The sequence below is a fragment of the Vombatus ursinus genome, unplaced genomic scaffold, assembly GCF_900497805.2.
Source record: "Vombatus ursinus unplaced genomic scaffold, bare-nosed wombat genome assembly UNPS02010284.1, whole genome shotgun sequence".
In the NCBI taxonomy this organism is placed as follows: domain Eukaryota; kingdom Metazoa; phylum Chordata; class Mammalia; order Diprotodontia; family Vombatidae; genus Vombatus; species Vombatus ursinus.
In genome coordinates this window covers 17,780,405-17,802,252 of record NW_020950062.1, presented here as the reverse complement: position 1 = coordinate 17,802,252, position 21,848 = coordinate 17,780,405, and the positions used below count along the sequence as shown (strand labels likewise).

Here is a 21,848-nt window from a genome sequence, read left to right as displayed (position 1 = left end):
GCCTTTTGGGTGACTTGGTGTTATTATGTGAGGTCTGAGTTCTGGTCCTACGCTATCCCAAGCTTTTTGTGCTGGGATACTTCTGGCTTTCACTGGGCTTCAGGGCTTAGCTGTTTGCTTTCACCAGAAGGTAGGTTATCCTTCTGGCTGGTACTGGGAGTGGGGCCTCCCTGTTGGTTTCTCCTGGGTGTGTGGTTTAAATGCCGGCCTGTGCTAGGGGTGGGGCTGTGCTGCTGGGTTGCTGTGGAAACAGGGTCTCCCAGCTAGCATGCCCTGGAGGAGTAATCTTGTTGCTGGTCTGCTGCAGGAGTGGGGCCCTGTTGCTGGGTTGCTATGGAAACAGTTTCTCTGCTGACCGTTCCCCTGGTTAGGGTCTATCTGTTGGACAGCACTGTGGCAGGACTTCACTACTTGTCAGCAATGAGGTCAAGGCCCCCCTGATGGCATGTGCTGAAGATGGGTTTGCTGGGGTGGGGTCTTGTGCTTCACAGACTGCTCACTTTCCTAGAGAGCTGCTGGTTTGCAGGAGTGCAGGGCCTTGCTGCAGGCCCCCTGATGTGAGGTTGGTTGCTGCTGCTGGTCTTAGACCTTACTCCCCTCCTATCCCACTGAGACAGACTTTTCCTGTCATGCTGGTAATCTGTTTCCCAGCTCCTAGATCAATTCTGAGGTGGTTTTGTAGTTGTTTGGAGGTGAATTTGGGATGGCTTCAGAAGGTTCTTTCCTTGGTCTGCCATCTTGGCACCTGAAACTCTCTAGGGTATATCTAAGGTATATTTATTGATGGTCTTACCATCATAATAACCTCAGGAGCCTTCCCACCTTGCTAAATAAAGAATCTACCAAGGGACACTAAAAAATTCCTGAGTCACGCTGTCAGAGTAAGGACAGAAATAATGACTCCAAATCACTTTCCCACCAGTAGGGAGTATGACTATCAACTTGCCTTCAATTCTGCAGAAATATTACCCTCCCTTTCAAAGTTGTTCTTCTCTATACTGTTACTATTATATAAATTATTCTAGTTCTGCCCCCCTCATTTTGTATCAGTTCAAAAAGGTCTTTTGAAATCTTCAATTTTAACATTTCTTACGGCACAATAATATTCTATTATATTTTACATACCACAATTTAGCATTCCCCCAACAAAAGAATCAGCTCCTTAATTTCCAATTTGGGGCTACCACAAATAGAACTACTATAAATATTTTTGGACTAATGGGTTCTTTTCAGGTTGTGATTTCTTAAGGTCCATTATTCTAGCACTCCCCCAATCCACCATGGGCACCCCCCCCATTATTGTTTGAGAGTAAATATTAGTGGAATAAAAGAGGAAAACTGGCCCTTTGGAGAGAGAGTGAGCAAGACAAGTGGATTGTTTGCTGGACCTGAAGCCAGAGTTGATCTGTGTTCAAATTCTGCTTCTTATATTTATTAACTCTCTGATCAGAGATGACTAATTTAACCTCTCTGAGGCTCAGCCAATTCTCTGATGTTCTTTCTTTCCTTCCTTCCTTCCTTCCTTCCTACCTTCCTTCCTTCCTTCCTACCTTCCTTCTGTCCATCCTTCCTTCCTTCTCTCCTTCCTTCCTTCCTTCCTTCCTTCCTTCCTTCCTTCAACATTCAATATAACATTTATTCATTTAAGAGCCACTATGTCCCAAGCCCTACACTAAGCACAAAGCATACAAAATAAAAAATGGTACCACCCTATTCTCAAGGATTACTCTGCCAAATGAGATGATTACTGTGCTGAGTGGAGTAAAACCTGGATTTGAATACTGCCTCTGTTACTAGTTGGTATGATCCTGGCCAAGTCATTCTACTTCTCCAAACCTTAGCTTTATTATCTCTGTAATCAGGCTACTAAGAATATCTAGGGTCGATCAAATGTGAAAATTTGATAAGGAAAAAGGGGAGGGAAATAATAATTTATATAGCAGGAACTATGTGCCAGGTACTGTGCTAAGTGGTGTTTTCTTTTTATTGTTGTTTGCTTTTTACAACTATTATTTCATTTGATCCTCACAGTAAAACAAGTTCAAATCTGGTCTCAGACACTTGTAACTATGGGCAAGTCACAACCACTGTTTGCCTCAATTTCTTTAAATGTAAAATGGGGATAATATCACCTGCCTTCCAAGGTTGTTATGAGGATCAAATGAGATAATATTTGTTAAAGCACTTAGTACAATGCCTGGTATATAGTCGTCCTTATCTAAGTGCCTATTCCTGTCCCCTTGCTCAGAGCCACATAGCTAGTACCTCCAGGTCTAGCCCTCCCTCTACCAGCTGTTTGATAATATGTACAAAGTGTTCTATAGGTTCTAAAGGTCTATATAAATGCTAGTTGTAATTTTTGCGCTAGATCTGTGATTTTATTGGCATAGGGAAGTCCAGATGATTAAACTCCCTTTACCAATGCAGACTGATATCTACTCTGCAATTTATGGTTTCAGAGAGTTGCCTAGAGCCCCTGAAAGATTAAATGACTTATATAGGGTCACACATATAATTGTTTCAGAGGCAGGATTTGAACACAGTTTTTCTTGACTCTGAAGCTGACTCTCTACTCACTATGCATGTTGCCTTCTATTATACTGGGAAGAAACAATATGTACAGATCTATAATCAAAATGGCACCTATACAAAATCTTTAAAACCAATCTCTAGGATGGGAAGGCACTAACAAATTTGGGCATCAGAAAATGCCTTATCTCAAACTGGATGGAATTGTAGTTGAGCCTGGAAAAAGAACCTGGACTTTTAACAGGCAATAGTGAAGAAGGAAAACATGAAGGGATAGCCTGTCCAAGGACATTGTGTAGGGAGATGGGATGTCTCATAGAAAAAAGAAGAAATGAACAAATGTGGTTATAGCAACTAGTCCATATGGGGAAATAATGTGAAATTAATCTGGACAGATTGTAATCTTGTTGGAAGATTTGAGTTCCTAGGCCAATGAAATCACAGGTTTTTGAAAAATTAACATGATTATAATATGTGAGTTACATACTTATGAAACTATTCTGCAAGATACAACACAAAAATCAGGTTTATTACTTTTTAGACATAACTTTTATACATATTATCATGGAATTTGTAATTAGTGTTAGTTGCTCTAAATGGTGGAATTTCTCTTCAATTTGATTTCAGAGATCTGTATACTTTTATAAATTTGTCAAATTTTAAAGTGTGTTTTACTTTCCTATGTACTTCATATCAAGAAAGTAATCATACATATCAGATAGAGAGCTGACCACAGAGTTTGGAAGACTTGGGTTCTAGTACCACCTCTGATTCAAACTAGCTGTATAAACTTTGACAAATCATTTAGCCTCATTGTTTTAGGCAACTATGTAAGACTATAAATTGAAGAGATGTTGACCAGCAATGGTAGAGGGAGTTTTTCCATTGGCTAAACCAATGAATCAGAGTTTCTGTCCCTTTTCCTATAAGGTTCACATTAAGAGACAATGAGATATAATGCCAAGAACTGGATTAGGAGCCAGAGGACTTGTGTCTGAATCCAGACTTTTCTCTCTATTATTTATGTAACCCTGGGGAAGCAATTTTCTCTCTTTGGGTTTCAATACCATTCTCTATCAAATGAGGAGACGGGAATAGATACCTTCAAAGATCCTTTTTAACTTTAAATCTCTGATTCTCTCAATTTCCCATGGACCCCTGCCCATTAAATGTAAAGTCCTTGAGAATAGGGACAGTAGTTATCTTTGTTCCTTCCCTACTGCCTAATACATAATAGATACTTGTTTTCGAATGAATTAATGAATGGATAATTGGTTAAAATAATTGGGTTGGAAATAATTTGGGTCACTGTTTTTAAGGTAATGTTTTATTAGTTATCTATCAAAGGCATTCACAATAATTTTGCAGTAATTTTTTAGTTCCTACTTAGATAAATTCTTATGTTTTAAATTGTTGTACACCCTGCATGTTGGTTGCTAGCATTGTTAATTGATTGTCTGCCTCAGGGACTATGCCAGTTACCTCACATTGTAGGATTATGTGACTATACTTTTGAAAATGTCCCCAGCCTATTTTGTATTGTTTCATCTGGATGTGAAGGACTTCTGTTTATTACAAGGATTATTTTTACCTTAACATACCAGTTATTGCAATCTTGTTGGTTGATAGGAATCCTGCCTTGGGAAAAGCAATGTGGTCCCTGGAGCAGGGCTCCCTCCTGCCAATATGAGTCAGATCCCTCTTACTACCTTCTGTAAAACTGAGCAAATTATCCACTGATGTTAGAATATCCATTCCAATATTGAACATTTTTGTAGTAACTCATTTAAAGTTGAAAATATCATAATTTTTTCACAAAGATATCCAACCTGATGTGATATCCATATTGGTATTGGTTGCTAACATGCTTTGCTGTTATAGATAAATAATGATGCTTTGCCTAGTTTTTAATTTTAAATCTTTTGTTTATGATCAGATTTGAATAGTTTATCTCAATGTACATTTCCATATAATAAGACTAAAGAAAATACTTCCTTTGAAGTGTACCTATAAAATGAGATATTTTAGTTGTATCTGGTGAACAGTATATAGTATATTAGCCCCACCTAGTGAATGATTAATAAACTGTCAAAAGCTAATACCATAAGAACATTTTTAAACATCAGTATTGACTCATGCATTCTGTCCCTTAAGCTTCCAGGGAATAATGAACTTCCTGGATATATGAGCTCCCTTTCCCTATGGAGTTATCTCATTAGTCTGTGGCAGATTGTGGGAGGGGCTAGACTCACCAGACATTTCTATCTTCTCAGTCCGTGGCCAAAAAGAATGCTTTGAACCTTTGGCTCATATGGGAATGGAACCTAATGTTTATGAGATTTGAGAGAATATGCGTGTTATAATTAATAGTTCAAGAATATGCAATTTTATCCCTGTGTATTCATCTTAGGGTATACATAAGTTTGGAGTTCTTAATATGAGATCCATGAACTTGGTTTTCTTTTTAAATGATAGCTGTATTTCAATGTAATTGGTTTCCTTTTTAATCATACGTACTTTATTTTATACATGTTTAAATATACTTTTTTTTTCCTGAAATGGGATTCACCAGAGTGTCAAAGGGGACTATGAAAATTAAAAAAAAAAATGTTAAGGAATTTTGGCCTATAAGTAGAATAAAATTACTTTGTGACTGATAGCAATTTTGAAACATTTCTTATCTATTACTTGTCTAGCCCTTAGAAATTATGTATTTTAATTTTACCTGGAATTATTTGAAGTGGTACAACTGAATTGAATCTATACCACATATTTTGGAGGAAGGATACATAGTACTGTATTACAGTTACACACAGCAACTCAGAATGTAGAAAAAGACTTCGTTTGGGTAATCAACTCATTCCAAAGTTGGCATAAGGAGAAAGAGAGGGATTTAGAAGAAGGGATGTGATGAAAAATAGTGGAAAATACAGTAAAGCTTAGAAAAATTAAAGTAAGAATTTGGAAAGCTTAATTCTTTTTTGTGAATAGTATTAGATTGGTAAACAAGTTCTAATGTTCTAATGTAAAGTATTTAATTACTCAGCCAGCAAATAAATATTCTCTACAATAACTTACCAAAGAGAATCCAAATGAGTTGAAAGAGGCAAATGCAACAATTACAAGAAAAGCTTGTACAAGGAGGAGAACCTGCAGTACAAATTTTCTTAAATAATTCAAAATGGAGCAATTTGAGGTGGTTTTTCATAAAATTCTCATCCATTCATACCAAAAAATTCACTTTCATAATAAATATGTAGTGATAGAGATATGTGTATATTTTTAGGGTTGATTACAATATATTCTCTCTTTAGAACATACACAGAAGTTATTGATTGGTAATTTTAAGGAGAATGAATTTTCTGTTACAATTATTTCATTAAATTAGTCTCTAAAATATTTTTTCAGGAAGATTTCACACATAATTTTAAAATGGAATGTAAATGGAATATTTCAGACAATACTAACTTCTCTGAAAATTATATCCAAGAAATGAGAATATGACATTCCGAGACTTTTATCGCTATTGGAATTGCTGAGAAGATTAAATGTTTAAAAGCATTTGCTCATATTGAGGGATTTACTTTTTGCTAATTAAATGGAATATGAAACAGTCTGCTAGTTATATGGGTATAGTGCCATCTGCAGTTTTCTTTTCATGATGTTTTATATATCCTTCATATCAAAGTCAGAAACACCATTTTATTTAAAATTTTCTTTTTCTTGTAAGATCATCATCATAATTCCCATTTGGCTTAATAGTGATTACACATCATATGAATGCTAGCTGACCTTCCCTCTAAACTTCATGTCTTCCCCTTCACATTTGTTATTTGTATGACAAAATCAATTCTGGCCATGCCTGACAAGCCTTGAGACTCCTATAAGCTTTAATACTGAGCCAGCTCATCAGTTTTAATCACTTTGCTCTGTTCTGAAACAGATAGGAATCTAGGAGTTTTGTAAGGGAGACAGAGAGAAGATCTGGGGGACACAGGGCAGGAAGTTGGTTCTGTGATCTGTGAATGAATATTACTAAGTGCTTACTATATGTAAAGCACTGGTGATACAAATAGAAAACTAAACCATTCCCTGGTCTTAAGGTGTTCACATTCTAATGGGAAATATAACAGATGTAGAAGGTTTCAGCTGCAAGTCAGATGGGAAGGTCCTGTGATATTTAGTATGCATTGGTGAAACATATGGTAATGCCTCTTCTTAAATTCCATTTCCATGAATAAAATCACATCAATCTCTGATGTTGAACAATTTGACAGTATCAAAGACTTCCTTCAGTGGGTCTTCAGTTGCTGTTTCTACAGCACCTTCAGAAGCATGTTGCTCCTCCATAGTGGTTCATTCCCCCTACTCTGGCTAACAACATGTCTGACTGAGTGGGAGAGTTATCTCCTTGGTTTAGATAATCAGGTTAATGTCACCTGCATTCTTTGCTGCCCTATTTAACCCATTCTTTACTATTTTCCCTACTATACTTCATTCTATCTCACCCCTCCCCCCCACCTCTTTCTTACTCTTATGTTCTCTAGGGTGACTGATGATTGAGATGGGGTTTCCCCTTCTTCTAGGATTACATTTTTTGAGGCAGGATCTGTGGGAGATACTCTCAGAAGGCCTTTTGGAGATTCTTCCTTGGTCCTTCCTAGCTAGTTTCTGAGAAGATGGAGCAGAATTCCCTAAGCAAAATTTCCAAGTAAGCAATTTTTCTTTGCCTGCCCCCTCCTTTTTGCCTTTCCTATACCCACCCTAATATCCTAATATCTCTTTTCCCCTGTCCCCTCTTTCCAGTCAAACATCCTAATACCATCCCTTGCTTTCCAAAACCTCATCTCATGGTGCTTTACTTATCTCCTATCCTTGTTCTTATTCGGCTGTAGGTAACACTCTCTTAACATTAATTTGATTGTTTATATTGCTGTTGTCATGTGGAGGTAGCCAACAAAAAGTTTCTGGAAAGAGTTCCAATTGTATTAGAAGTACTGGCACTGGGGGCAGAGCCAAGAGGGTGGAGAGAAGCCAGGAAGTTGTCTGAGCTCTCCCCAGTTTTTCTCAGAAAAATGTTAAATCAAGACTCTAAATGAATTCTGGAGCGACAAAACCCACACAAAGATGGAGTGAAACAATTTTTCAGTTTAAGATTAACTTAGAAGGACTTCAGGAAAGGTCTCACTTGAGTGAAAGGGGAGCACAGCCCACTGCAGACAGTACCCAGACAAGCCAGCTGGAAGCTCAGCCTCATCACAGATCAGCAACCAAGGCCCCTCTGTCCTGTCTAAGCAAGGCAGCAGTGAGGCCTCCAGCCTCAGCACAGAAGGCAAATTGTGAGCCCTGGAACACTGGCACAACAAACACAATTAGACCAGCTCCAACATAGTGGTCAAACATCTGAGACCCCGGTGGAAAGCCAGTGATCAGTTCCCTGGCCCCCAGCATAAGAAGCTTGGGATAGTGCCCTCTGTGCCCCAGGAGCAGATCTCAACTTTACCAGTCATAAAATAGTTCTGAAAAACAGAAGAAAGTCTTGACCATAGAAAACTATTGTGGTAACAGGGAAGATCAAAACACAAACTCAGAAGAGGACAATAATGTTAAAATTCCTACATGTGAAGCCTCAAAGGGAAATATGAATTGATCTCAAGCCCAAAAAGTCCTCTTGGAAGAGCTCAAAAAGGATCTTAAAAATCAAATAAGAGAGGTAGAAGAAAAATTGGGAAAAGCAATGAGAGTTATGAAGAATTATGAAAAAAAGAATCAACAGCTTGAAAAAGGAAGCACAGAAATTGACCAAAGAAAACAACTCCTTAAAAAAATAGAATTGGCCAAATGGAAAAAAAATCCACTGAAGAAAACAACTCCTTTAAAAGTAGAGTTGACCAAATGGAAAAGGAGGTATAAAAGTTAACTGAAGAAAATAATGCCTTAAAAATTAGAATTGGGCAAGTGGAAGCTAATGACTCTATGAAACATCAAGAATCAGTCAAATAAAATCAAAAGAATGAAAAAATAGAAGAAAATGTAAAATATCTCATTGGAAAAACAACTGACCTAAAAAATAGATCCAGGAGAGATAACTAAGAATTATTGGTCTGCCTGAAAGCCTTGATGAAAAAAAAAAAAAAGAGCCTGGATAGCATCTCAGAAATTATCACGGAAGACTGCCTGATATTCTAGAACTAGAGGGTAAAATAGTGATTGAAAGAATCCACCAATAACCTTCTGAAGTAGATTCCAAAAGGAAAACTCCAAAGAATATTATAGTCACATTCCAGAATCATCAGGACAAGGAAAAAGCACAGAAAGCAACCAGAAAGAAAGAATTCAAATATCAAGGATCCACAGTCAGAATGACACAGGACTCAGCATTAAAGGATCAGAGGGCTTAGAATATAATATTCTAGAAGACAAAAGAGCTTCAATTACACCCGAGAATCAACTATCCAGCAAAACTGAGCATAATCTTTCAGGGAAAAAGATATAAATTCAGTAAAGTAGAGGACTTTCAGTTTCTTGATGAAAAACCCAGAGTTAAACAGAAAAATTGATCTTCAAATACAGGACTCAAGAAAAGCATACAAAGGTAAAAAGGAAAGACAAAAAACAACATGTCATTCAATATGATTTAAACTGTTTTCCCTACATGGGAAGGTGATACTTACAACTCTTGAGAACGTTATCTCTATTAGGGCAGTTAGAAGGAGTATACATAGACAGAAAGTATGAGTATAATAAGTTGACTTTGATGTAATGATATTTAAAAAGTTAAGGGGTGAAAAAAAAGGATTATAATGAAAGAAGAGGAAATGGAGAGGCAGAATAGGGTAAATTGCTTCATGTGAAGAGGAACAAAAGACCTATTATGGTAGAGGGAAAGAAAGGGGGAGATGAGGGTTTGAACATTACTTTCATTGTATTTGGCTCAAAGACGGAATAACACACACTTAGTTGGATATAGAAATTTGTCATACCAGATGAGGAAGTAGAATAGGAAAGGGGAAAGAAAAGGGGAAAGGGGGGGGGCTGATAGAAGGGAGGGCAGAAATGGAAGGGGAAAGGGAAAGGGAAAGGGAGGGGAGCTGATAGAAGGGAGGGAAGATTAAGGGAGGTGGTGGTCAGAAGCAAAACACTGGTGAGTAGGGAGAGGGTGAAAGGACAGCAAAAAGTATAAACAGGGGGAAAATAGAATGGAGGCAAATACACAGTCAGTGAACATAACCGTGAATGTGAATGGAATGGACTCTCCCATAATATGGAAATGAATAACAGATTGGATTAAAAACCATAATCCTATAATATGTTGTCTACAAGAAATACATTTGAAGCAGAGAGATAAAAGGTAAAAGGCTGGAGCAGAATATATTATGCTTCAGCTAAAGTTAAAAAAAAAAGCAGGGATAGCAATCCTGATCTCAGACAAAGCAAAAGCAAAAATAAATCTTATCAAAAGAGATAAAGAAGGAAACTACATCCTGCTAAAAAATACCATAAAAAATGATGTGATATCAATATTAAACATATATAGACTAAGTGGTATGTCATCCAAATTCTTTGAGGAGAAGTTACAGGAAGAAATAGACAGCAAAACTAAACTAGTGGGGGACTTCAACCTCCCTCTCCCAGAGCTAGATAAATCTAAATACAAAAGAAGCAAAAAAAAAGTTAAGGAGGTGAATAGAATTTTAGTAAAGTTAGATATGAAACCCACTGGAGAAAATTGAATGGGGATAGAAAGAAATATACCTTTTCTCAGTGGTACATGACATGCACACAAAAAATGACCATGTATTTGGGCATAAAACCTGACAATCAAATTCAGAAAGGCAGAAATATTAAATTCATCTTTTTCAGTTCATGATGCAATAAAAATTATGCATACTAAAGGGCCATGGAAAGGTAGGCTAAAAAACTAATTGGAAACTAAACAACCTAATCCTAAAGAATGAGTGGGTCAAACAACAAATTGCAGAAACAATCAATAATTTCATTCAAGAGAATGACAATAATGAGACAACATACCAAAACTTATAAGATACAGCCAAAACAGTTCTTAGGAGAAATTTTATATCTCTAAATGCTTACATGAATAAAATAGAGAAAGAGGAGATGAATGAGTTAAGCATGCAACTAAAAAAAATAAACAGAAAAAGAACAAATTAAAAATCCCCAACTAAATACCAGATTGAAAATTCTGAAAATCAAAGGAGAGATTAATAAAATTGAAAGCATGAAAACTATTGAAATAATAAATGAAACTAACTGGTTCTATGACTCAAAAACCCAATAAAATAGATAAACCTTTCATTAATTTCATTAAAAAAAGAAAGAAAAATCAAATTACTACTATCAAAAATGAGAAGGATGAATTCACCACTAACGAAGAAGAAATTAAAGCAATAGTAGGAGCTATTTTGCCCAACTGTATGCCAATAAATTTGACAATCTAAGTGAAATGGATGAATGTTTACAAAAATATAAATTGCTCAGATTAACAGAACAGGAAATAAAATACTTAAATAACCCCATTTTAGAAAAAGAAATTGAACTAACCATCAATGAACTCCCTAAGAAAAAATCTCCAGGGCAAGATGGATTCACAAGGGAATTCTATCAAACATTTAAAGAAAAATTAACTCCAATACAACATAAACTATTTGGAAAAATAGGTGGAGAACTACCAAATTTTATGACATAAATATGGTGCTGATACCTAAACTGGGAAGAGTCAAAAATGAGAAAGAAAATTACAGAACAATGTCCCTAATGAACATTGATTCAGAATTTTTAAATAAAATATTAGTAAAGAGATTACAGCAACTTATCACCAGTATAATACACTAAGACCAGGTAAGATTTATACTAGGAATGCAGGGTTGGTTCAATATTAGGAAAATTATCAGCAAAATTTACCTACCAATAACAAAACTAACAGAAATCATATGATTATCTCAAAAGATGCTGAAAAAGCTTTTGACAAAATACAACACCCACTTCTATTAAAAATGCTAGGGAACAAAGAATCAATGGAGTTTTCCTTAAAATGATAAGCAATATCTATCTAAAATCATCAGCAAGCATTGTATGTAGTGGGGATAAGCTAGAAGCATTCCCAAGAAGATTAAGGGTGAAACAAGGATGCTTATTATCACCACTATTATTCAATATTGTACTAGAAATGTTAACATTAGCAATAAGAGAAGAAAAAGAAATGAAAAGGATTAGAGTAGGCAATGAGGAAACAAAACTATCACTCTTTGCAGATGATATGATGGTATATTTGGAGAATCCTAAAGAATCAAATAAAACACTACTTAAAATAATTAACAACTTTAGCAAAGTTGCAGGATATAAAATAAACTGACATAAATCATCAGCATTTCTATGCATTACCAACAAACCCCAGTAGAAAGAGATAGAAAGCAAAATTCCATTTAAAGTAACTATAGACAGTATAAAATAATTGGGAATCTACTTGCCAAGACAAACACAGGAACTATATGAACACAATTGCAAAACACTTTTCATACAAATAAAGTCAGATCTCAACAATTGGGAAAATTGGGGGGGGGCGGAGAAAAGGACCCACATGTACAAAAATATTTATAGCAGCTCTTTTTGTGGTGGCAAAGAATTGGAAATTGAGAGGAAGCTCATCAACTGGGGAATGGCTGAATAAGTTGTTGTGTATTAACATAGTGTAATACCATTGTAATATAAAATAATGATGAACAGGCAAATTTCAGAAAAACCTCGAAAGACTTACATGAACTGTTGCTAAGTGAAGTGAACAGAACCAGGAGAACATTGTACACAGTGACAGTAACATTGTACAATGATTACCTATGATAGACTTAAGTTCTTCTCAGCAATACAATGAATGATCCAAGATGGTTCCAAAAGATTTGTGATGGAAAATGTTAACACATCCAGAGAAAGAACTACGGAACTCGAATGTAGAGAGAAGCATATTATTTTCACTTTTTTGTTCTGATTCTTCTTTCATAACATGACTAACATGGAAACACTGTTTAACATAATTATATATGTATAACCTGTATCATATTGCTTACTTTCTTGGGGAGGGTAGAGAGGGATGGAGAAAAATTTGGAACTCAATATTTTACAAAAATGAATGTTGAAAACTATTTTTACATGTAATTGGAAAAAAATGCTCTTAAGGGGAAAAAAAAGTATTGGCACCATCCATTCAATGAATTTTTTTTTGAGTGTCTACTTTTGTTGGTAGTTCTGTGAGAGACCCTGCAGGTGATACAAAAGTGTATCGGACAGTATCTCTGTTTTTGATATACTTAGACAGAAGTATAGAATCATAAAATGTTAGAACTGGGAGGAATCTAAGATCATCTTAAGATCACAAGATCTTACTGTTCATGTAGTAGGTACTTGATAAATGTACTTTGATTAATTCATTGTTATTTGATTAAAAGGGAAGAGACCTTAAAGGTCATCCAGTCCATCCCCCCTTTTCTACAGATGATGAAATAAGTTCTAAAGGTTAAAGCTGATAAATGGCAGAGCTATTCCCTCTTAACAATGGAAAAGACAGCAACTAAAAAAAAAAAGTTTCGAGAAAGGAGTAAGATAAGATTTCTGTTTGGTGTGAGTGGTAAAGAGAGGGAATTATTGTACCAGGAGGGATAGCATAGAAATAAAATCAACAGAAAATTGGATAAGTGAATTATTTAACTTATCAACAATTCTTTAAATTAAACTGATCTTTAAATTTCATGTAAGTACATGCATCTGAGTTTGTGTGTGTGTATGCATGTGTGTGTGTGTGTGTATTTGGGACAGTTGACAATTATCAAATGCTTCCTATATGCCAGACATTTTACTAAGTAATTGGGGAACTCTGAAAGGGAAAACAATCCATGGCATTAAGGAGCTCACATTCTGTTGTTGCTCATCCTTTGTTTTCGAAGAAAAGTGATGTCATCACAAGGTGATGTCGACTTGTTTGTGAATTGGATTTGAGTGAGGTAGAGTTGAGGACAAAGTCTTCAGCCTTACTTTCTCTTCTAAAGTCATCAGAGTCCAGAAGCAGGACAAAAGTCAAGACAACTGGCAATGGCCTGGAATGTAGTGAATAACCTTGGCATTTTTGATGTTCGACCAAGCTTTGAGCGCTCCATAGCATCTTCTTCAGCAGCCTTCACAGCCATTGGAACAGATTGTTCTCATCAGCCCATTCCACTGAGGGAATTCTTCACGTGCTTGGGGTGGACATCCCCCTAGCTCACCAATGGGTCTGAGGCTTGTGAATTACCTTCAACCTGATTTAACCCATCTGCTGAGACAGTTTCACTGGGATGTGGCTGCTGTACATGCTACAACTTCTTGGAGCCACAGGTGAGAGTTAAGTGACAGGTGGATACTGATATGGATGAGTAGCCCTGAAAAGTACTCAACAAGATCTTATACCAGAGGTACTGGTTCTCCCTGAACATGCCATAGAATCTGCTCATATTCTAATGGGGGAGAAAACATGCAAAGAATTATGTATGTGGTGTAAATGGAAGCTAAACTCAGAGGGAAGGTGCTACCCATGTGTGTGTGTGTGTGTGTGTGTGTGTGTGTGTGTGTAGTGAGGGGAGGGTGAGGACTTGGGAAAGGCCTCTTATAGAAGATGGGATTTGAGGTGAGTCTAAAGGAGGCAAATGATACCAGCAAGCAGAGATAAGGAGAGTTCAGCAAGGATTTAAGAGATCAAATACAGTGTGCACTGGACAGCAAGAAGGCCAGTTTGTATTTTGCTGTATGATAAACTTGCCATAGAAATTAGTTCTCTATTTCAAAAGCAGAAAAAATTGATTCCGGAATTGACTTCAAAGGGCACTCTTTTTTTTTTTTTTTAAGGTTATCTGGAATTTTATGGAGAATTAAGATATTTTATGCATTTCAGTTTTTCATTCTTCATAGCACAATCTTTGGATTTTGTCATTTGTAATCTTATGCTTCTTCCTGTGTTTCCTCTAATTATTTAAAGTCATTAATAAGTGACCAATGGTCATTCTACATGTGTAAGAAACTACAAAGAAAGTTTAGTGAATTGTCTGAGGAGATGTTGACTTTATCTTTGGTCCTAATACAATGCCTAAAAGGAGGGTTTTATTTAAATATTCAGACCCAAAGACCATATATACAATCTTTTTAAAAATATTTTATGACTGAGAATATAAAATTCAATTATCAACTATTTCAGGTACCTACTTCATAACAAACATTCTACATTAAATATGGAAAACCCAAAGAACATTTAACAATAAAATGTTAGACAGGAATTTTATTTCATGCAAATTTTCTAAATTCAAAGGGTCACAAAACAGTAGTTTGGAAGAAAAATAATCCTCTTGTTTTTAAAATGAAAGGAGAGTATATTGACATTTGGAGGATAACAATTCATCTTGTCTTGGAATAGCACTACCTTTGAGAGTTTGCCACTGACTCCAAGGACAATGGAAAAATACATGATGAGAATATCCCCATCAGTGAGATGATAGCTCCAATGAACTATCATTTTTGGTCAAATTTCATTTTTTTGTTAGAACTTTTGCCTTTTTTTATTTGAAACTTATATACTAAATAAATAAATATCCCTTCTCTCCCCCTCCCCCCCGCCATACTTTTCTAGGAGTTTCACTATACTAAAGCAGTATGGTACCATTGAAAGAGTGCTAAAATTGTAATCACAGGACCTGCATTCCAGTCCTGGCTCTTCTATTTACTACTTTTAGTAAGTGACTTAATTATTCTGGGCCTCAGTTTCCTCATCAATGAAATAGAGATATATCAGATTTGAATACTTCTAAGGTACCTTCCAACTCTAGAGTCTATGAAGAAATGCTGCAATATTATTCAGTTTTTAAAGAGAGATTTTACAGTTAGTTTGAAGAGTGATTTCACTAGGGCATATTTGGTTTTGCATCTATGAATGTTTTGCTGCCAGTGTAATCAGCATTTATTGTGAATGAACACCTGTGATTATTTACATAGAAACAGAGTAAAGTCTGCAGAGACACCAATTCTTGGTCCAATATAGGTTCCATTTGGATTATTTGTTAGTCTAGTACTGAGAAGCATAATTATAGATCATATTATCATTTCAGGGATATGACAGTATAAGAGTAGTTATTTGGGGGAACTAAGAACACCTTAAAAGTTTGTTATGTATTTCTTTTATACCTATAAGCGCTCTACTTGTGATGGCTATACCCTTCCCTTAATTAGCATCAGCTATTATTCAAACACCTGGAAACCCAGATACTGAGATTGTGTCCTAACTTTGAAAGAAACATAAAAGATGAATGAGAAGCTGAGGGATTGAGAAGTTTGCGCTCAGTCAGAAAACATTTATTAAGTGCTTCATATCTGCAAAAGCAGATTTCCTGCCCTTAAAGAACTTGTATTCTAATAGGGAATAAAAAAAATAGAAGCAACTGCATACAGAAAATATTATTAAGAGGAAGGAAATAAGCATTTATATAGCACCTACTATCTCCCAGGCACTGTGCTAAGTACATTACAAGTATTATCTCATTTTTTATTCACAACAACCCTCTCAGGTAAGTGCTGCTGTTTTCCCCATTTTACAGTTGAGGAAATTTACATTAAATAGAGATTAAGTGATTTGACCAAAGTCACATAGCTTGTAAATGCGTAAGGCTGGATTTGAGCTCAGATTTTCCTGACTCCGGGCCCAACACATGCCCAACCCACTGCGCCACCTAGTGACCTAAAACACAGACACACATACATAGACATAGATATATGCAAACACACATATTTATATGCATGTATATTGATAAAAATTATATATACACAATACACACAAACATGTATGCCTGTGTTCATGTAATGCACATATCTATACACACATGTACATATGAGTGTATGTGTAACTAAATGTTTGTATAGATATATATTATACATATTATATATATCTGTGTACATACATCCCAAATGGGAGCTAGGAGTGCTAATAATAGCACTAGCTTGGGCTTGCTTATTGCTGTTGCTCTACATATAGATACTACACCCTAATATCTTCTACTTTGACTGCTGAGATCTGATTATTCCCTCTTCACTAGTTTCCTGGCTTTTAGATATTTTACTTATTTTTGACTATACCCAACCAATGATTGCTTAGCCTTTGCATTTATCTCATGGTATCATCATCTCAGTGGATGACATCCAATTCTGAATACTGCTTATCTCCCAATTCCAATTCCTGTCCTGATCAGCTGAATCCCACTCCTATCCATATCCCACTCTTAAAATATCATTAGAAAAACTCTAAGTAGAGGGATAATGTAACTATTTATGTAGTCATCTTACTGGGGAAATAAGGACATTGGGTACACATAGCTATTACCTAGAAATTGTGAAATTGAGTTGGTTTTTCATTGCCAGGGAAGCCCACTGGAAAGCTCATATTCACATGCCCTTCATTATCCACAATACTAAACATAGAGCCCCTGAGGAAAACTTCTAACTTTTAAGCACTTGTTTTTCTTAAAGGAAAATAATTCTTAGAGATAAAGGAGACAAACACGGTAGAGAAAATTGTAGTATCTGAAAATAAAATAACGAAATGTTGAGAGTCATTAATAATTCTTTGGAAAAAATATACAGCGAAAGTTATATCTTTGACTTAACACCACTTCAAATGGTGACTGAAACTTTCTACATTCACTACATAAATTCAGCCATCTGAAAAAAATACAATAGAATTAGAGAGCAGCAAACTGAAACCTAATAAAGCAAATCCTTTAATTCCGTGAGGCAAAACTGTGCTTATGTTATTCATGGCATGTATTTGGCAAAGATAAAAGGCAGGTAGAGAACATAATGCATTGCTAAATACCAATATGAAAATATGCTATTAAAATCTATTCAGTTTTAAAGTAGTCCTGCAAAGAAGCTGTGAAGGGAGAATTGGATCACCTTTCCCCTAGCAAGCTAATATCTTAAAGTTATATTACTGTGTTTGTTGGTACTATTAAACCTTTTACATTTTGAGTGGGACTTTAATAAGCCAATCTATGAGTTTAAAGAGATTTTAGCTTCAAGAAATTGCATTTTATGAGATAAGTTAGAATCATCTAAGGGAGTATTGTCATTCTAGATACCATTTCTGTTGAGATGAACTTATATCCTAAAATTTATATATTTCATGGCAGTAAGGAGAAACAAAGGCAGTATAGTAGTAAGTGCATGCTATATAGATCAGCAATGGCAAACACAAATGGATCTCTAGCCTGCTGCAGATTAACTTAGAAAACTACAAATTGACATTTCTATGTTGTATTCATATTTTTATTTTTTTAAACATTTCACAATTGGGGAAATGGCTCCAGCTGCACTCTGGTCATGAGTTTTATACCTCTGTTATAAACCAGTAACTCAGCTGGGGAACTGGGATGACAAGTTCCTAATGAACATCAAAAGACTAACATGGAAGGTAGGGTATATTTGCAATCCAGACCTCTTCTGATGAAGCCAAAAAGACTTTCTTCAAGTCTCAACTAAAATTCTAGCTTTTATAAAAAGTCTTTTCTGGTTCCCTTTAATTCTGGTGCTTTCTCTCCAAGATTATCTTCAATTTAACTGTTTTTATCTCATTTGTACATTGTATATCTCATTTGCATGTTGTCTCTCTCATTATACTGTGATCTTCTTGAGAGAAAGGGCTTTTTATAAGGGGTCAGGGATTTTCTTTATATTCCCAGTGCTTAGCATAGTGTCTGGCATATAGTAGGTACTCAATAAATGCTTGTTAACTGTTGACTAACTGACCAGGAGACACATTAACTAAATCATATATTTAAAGGACAAGTACAGAAGAAGATGGAATTTAGGGTAGGTAGTTGAAGGTGAATAAAGAAGAATGGCAAGGTCATATAATGATGACATTAGGGATATTAATGCCTAGAATGAACAGAGACTTCCGATTAATGTTAAATTAATTTTTTAAATCTTGATATGTTTTGTTTTGACATAATAGACTGTACCCAAGTAAACTTACCACTAAGCAAATTTACCCAAGAATTAAACAAAACCATTGAATTGAATGATTGCAAATGATCTTACATATCACTTTCCAATTTTATATTTTATGAATTATTAATTTTTAAAATAAGTTTTTGTTGAATTTTTTTGTTTTACACATCATTATAATTTTCCCCAGCATCTTTCCCCTTTCCCTTCCAAGGTCTGGACTGGGCCTTCCTTTACCTGGAAACAAAAACTACTCTGAGTTGGTTAAGAGCCACTGGTGTGACCTTGCTATTTTCACTAGAGTTTGAGGTGGCCTAGTTAATAAAGGAGAAATGGTCTGGATTCTGATAACTTTCTTTACCAGAATTGTTGAAGGCTGATGAATCTTATGACCAGGCCTCATTGCTCAGATGACTTCCCTTTCTCAATGATGAAGTAATAGGGAGGGACTGAGGACTTGTGGCCCACCCTCTCATTAAATATCCACCAATCAGGGTTGCCATTAGCTTGTCAGGAGAGGTCCCTGTAAGAAGGGAAACATGGAGATTTATGTTGATGCTAGATGCTGCCTTTTCATCTTTGACCACTGAGAGAGATCACAGACCATTATTTTACTGATTATTGACTGGTCTAATTAATAAATTGATTTTTAATACCCAGACCTTTGTCTCTCAGAATTTCATACACCACAACAGTATTTTTATTTTTATTATGTTGACATGGCTCAAGAGGATGGCATAGTCCTCCAGCTCTTTAAGTATTTCTTTATTTCTTTAAGGAACACTTTTCAACTGAAATTATGCAAATCTTCCATGTGTTTTGGTAGCTAGATCCCCAGATATTTTATGTGTTTTGTGGTCATTTGGCATGTAATTTCCCTTTCCTTTCTATTATTACTTCTTGGTTTTTTTTTTATATTCATATGGAAATACAGTTGATTTTTTAGGGTTTATTTTACAGCCTGCAACTTCCCTGAAGCTTTTAATTGCCTTGACTAGTATCTTTTCTAATTCTCTAGCATTTGTTAGGCATACCATTATATCATTAATAGATAAGGATAGTTTTATCTCCTTTTTACCTTCTTTATGTCTTAAAGTTCTTTCTCTTCTCTTATTTGTTATTGTTAGCATTTCTGGAACTATATCAAATAATAATGGACATCCTTACTTTATTCTCATTATTTACTGGAAAAGCTTTAGCTTATAACGATTGGATAGGATGCTTGTTTTTTGTTTCAGATAGGATATTAAAAGATCTCTCTCTGCACATAGTTTTAATGGTTTTCAACTTAAATGATTTTTATTTTTCTGCAACTGTTAAGATAATTATATGGTTTAAGATTTTTTGTTTATAATTTGTTTGTGATTAATTATGTTATTTTCCTAATATTGAACCATTTCTGAATATTGAACTTAATATTGAACATTGGTATAAATCCAACTTGGCCATAAGGAATGATCCTAATAAATGGTTTCTCAGATAAATAGCTTTAGTCTATTTGATAGGATTTAATTTAAAATTTTTGTATCAATATTCATTAATGGTATTATTCTATAGTTTTCTTTTGTTTTATCCTTCACTTGTTTGGGTATCAGGACTATGTTTATCTCATAATATGATTCTGTTACGGTGCTTTCTTTCATAACATTTAAGTAATGTTTCCAAGGTCACACAGTTAATTAAAATGATCATGGAGTCACAGGAGCCTAGAACTACAGTTCTAAATCTAGAACTACAGGGAACCTCAGATGCCACCTAGGGATATTAACCTCCCCAAAACCCAGGCAAAACAAATTGCTTGATCAATATTATATAGATATTAAGTATCATAGCTGAAATTTGAACTCAGATTCTCTGATTTCACAGATAAGACTCTCTCTGTTGTATAATAATGGTAACTCCATGACTAGAGCTCAGGTACATTGACTTCTAAGCCAGTCTTCAAACTATACCACATTTCATCCCAAGAATTTTTGTTAAATTAAGGTTTGGGTGTGTTAATAATTTGGTTACTGGTCTTGGAAAATGATTGATGACTATGAATTATTATTTATATTAAAAGAAAGCTGAAACACTTGTTCTTACCTGTTAACATCATCTGGCAAACACAATTCTAAAAATAATATGTAAATAATATAAAACAAAATAATAATAAAAGATCAAACACTTATTCTTTTCAGTTACCATCACCTTATAGTCATCACTCTAAAATATAATAAATCCATTCTTAGATGGAGTCTTGGTTTAGTTGCATTCCAATTAATTTTGACTTTACCATAGATGTTTTGAGTATGACAAATATTTTATAAATGTCACATCAAACTTTGAGAAATTTCATCAGTTTTATTCATAAATCCTATTTAACAAGAGATGGGTAAAACTTGATAGCTAAGAATAATCACCATCAATCACTTAGCAGGACTTACCACAAAGCAACTTTTTAGAGCAGGACATGTAAACGGAGTAGCTACTAGAAAGCTATGTAGATAGAGTGAATGGAAAGTTGTTACTATAGGAAAACAAGCATGGTTTGCAGAAATGGCTAGTTGTCACTGAGCTTTATTAAGAAGGTATGACCAACATGCTTATGTCAATTATAAAAGAAACTTCTCTCAAGCAATTGGATGAGAGTGATAAATTATTAAAGACATTTTACAATGTAGTGCTGGTTCACTATCTATTTCCTGATCCCTCACAGTCCACATTCCTCCCAATTTTGTATCATCCTTAGTGTTTATAATGCGGCCTGTCCTTTAATCACAATCAATTTTGATTCTGAAAGACAAATTTTATGTAAGGATTCAGTTAGGAACATAGATACTTATTGGCCATTCAAATATTAAACATCTCTCAAGTTAATACATAAGGTTTTTACCTGACATAAAGATATTCTACAATTTTATCTTGCTATGGTTGTAATTCCATTGTATTTGGGAATTAGTGTCTTTATTTTTTGGTTAAGAGGTGGAAAAGGTTTTTAAAACTCTACTAATTTCCCTTCTTGCTTATCATTTTATTCTATCCCTAGACTTTTAATGACAGATAGCTGCTCCATTCCTGATTCACAATCCTGGTCTCTCTAGTGCTACCGCTTCCCAGTTGTACATAACTATGTCATATTTTATGAAACAATGTGTCATATCTGGTTTCGTGTGTGTGTGTGTGTGTGTGTGTGTGTGTGTGTGTGTGCGTGAAGATGAGTGGGGTGGGAAAGGAGTTTGCAAAATTTAAGTCTGATTTCATCCTGGCAGAAGTGACTGGACTTGGTCCTGATAAGATGGGGGGAAAGG

General features: G+C 35.2%; 1 pseudogene; it reads left to right on the top strand.

The window, feature by feature from the left end:
- The first annotated feature begins 440 nt into the window (after positions 1–440).
- The window catches only part of LOC114037215, a 64,694-nt pseudogene continuing 43,286 nt past the window's right edge, over positions 441–21,848 (top strand).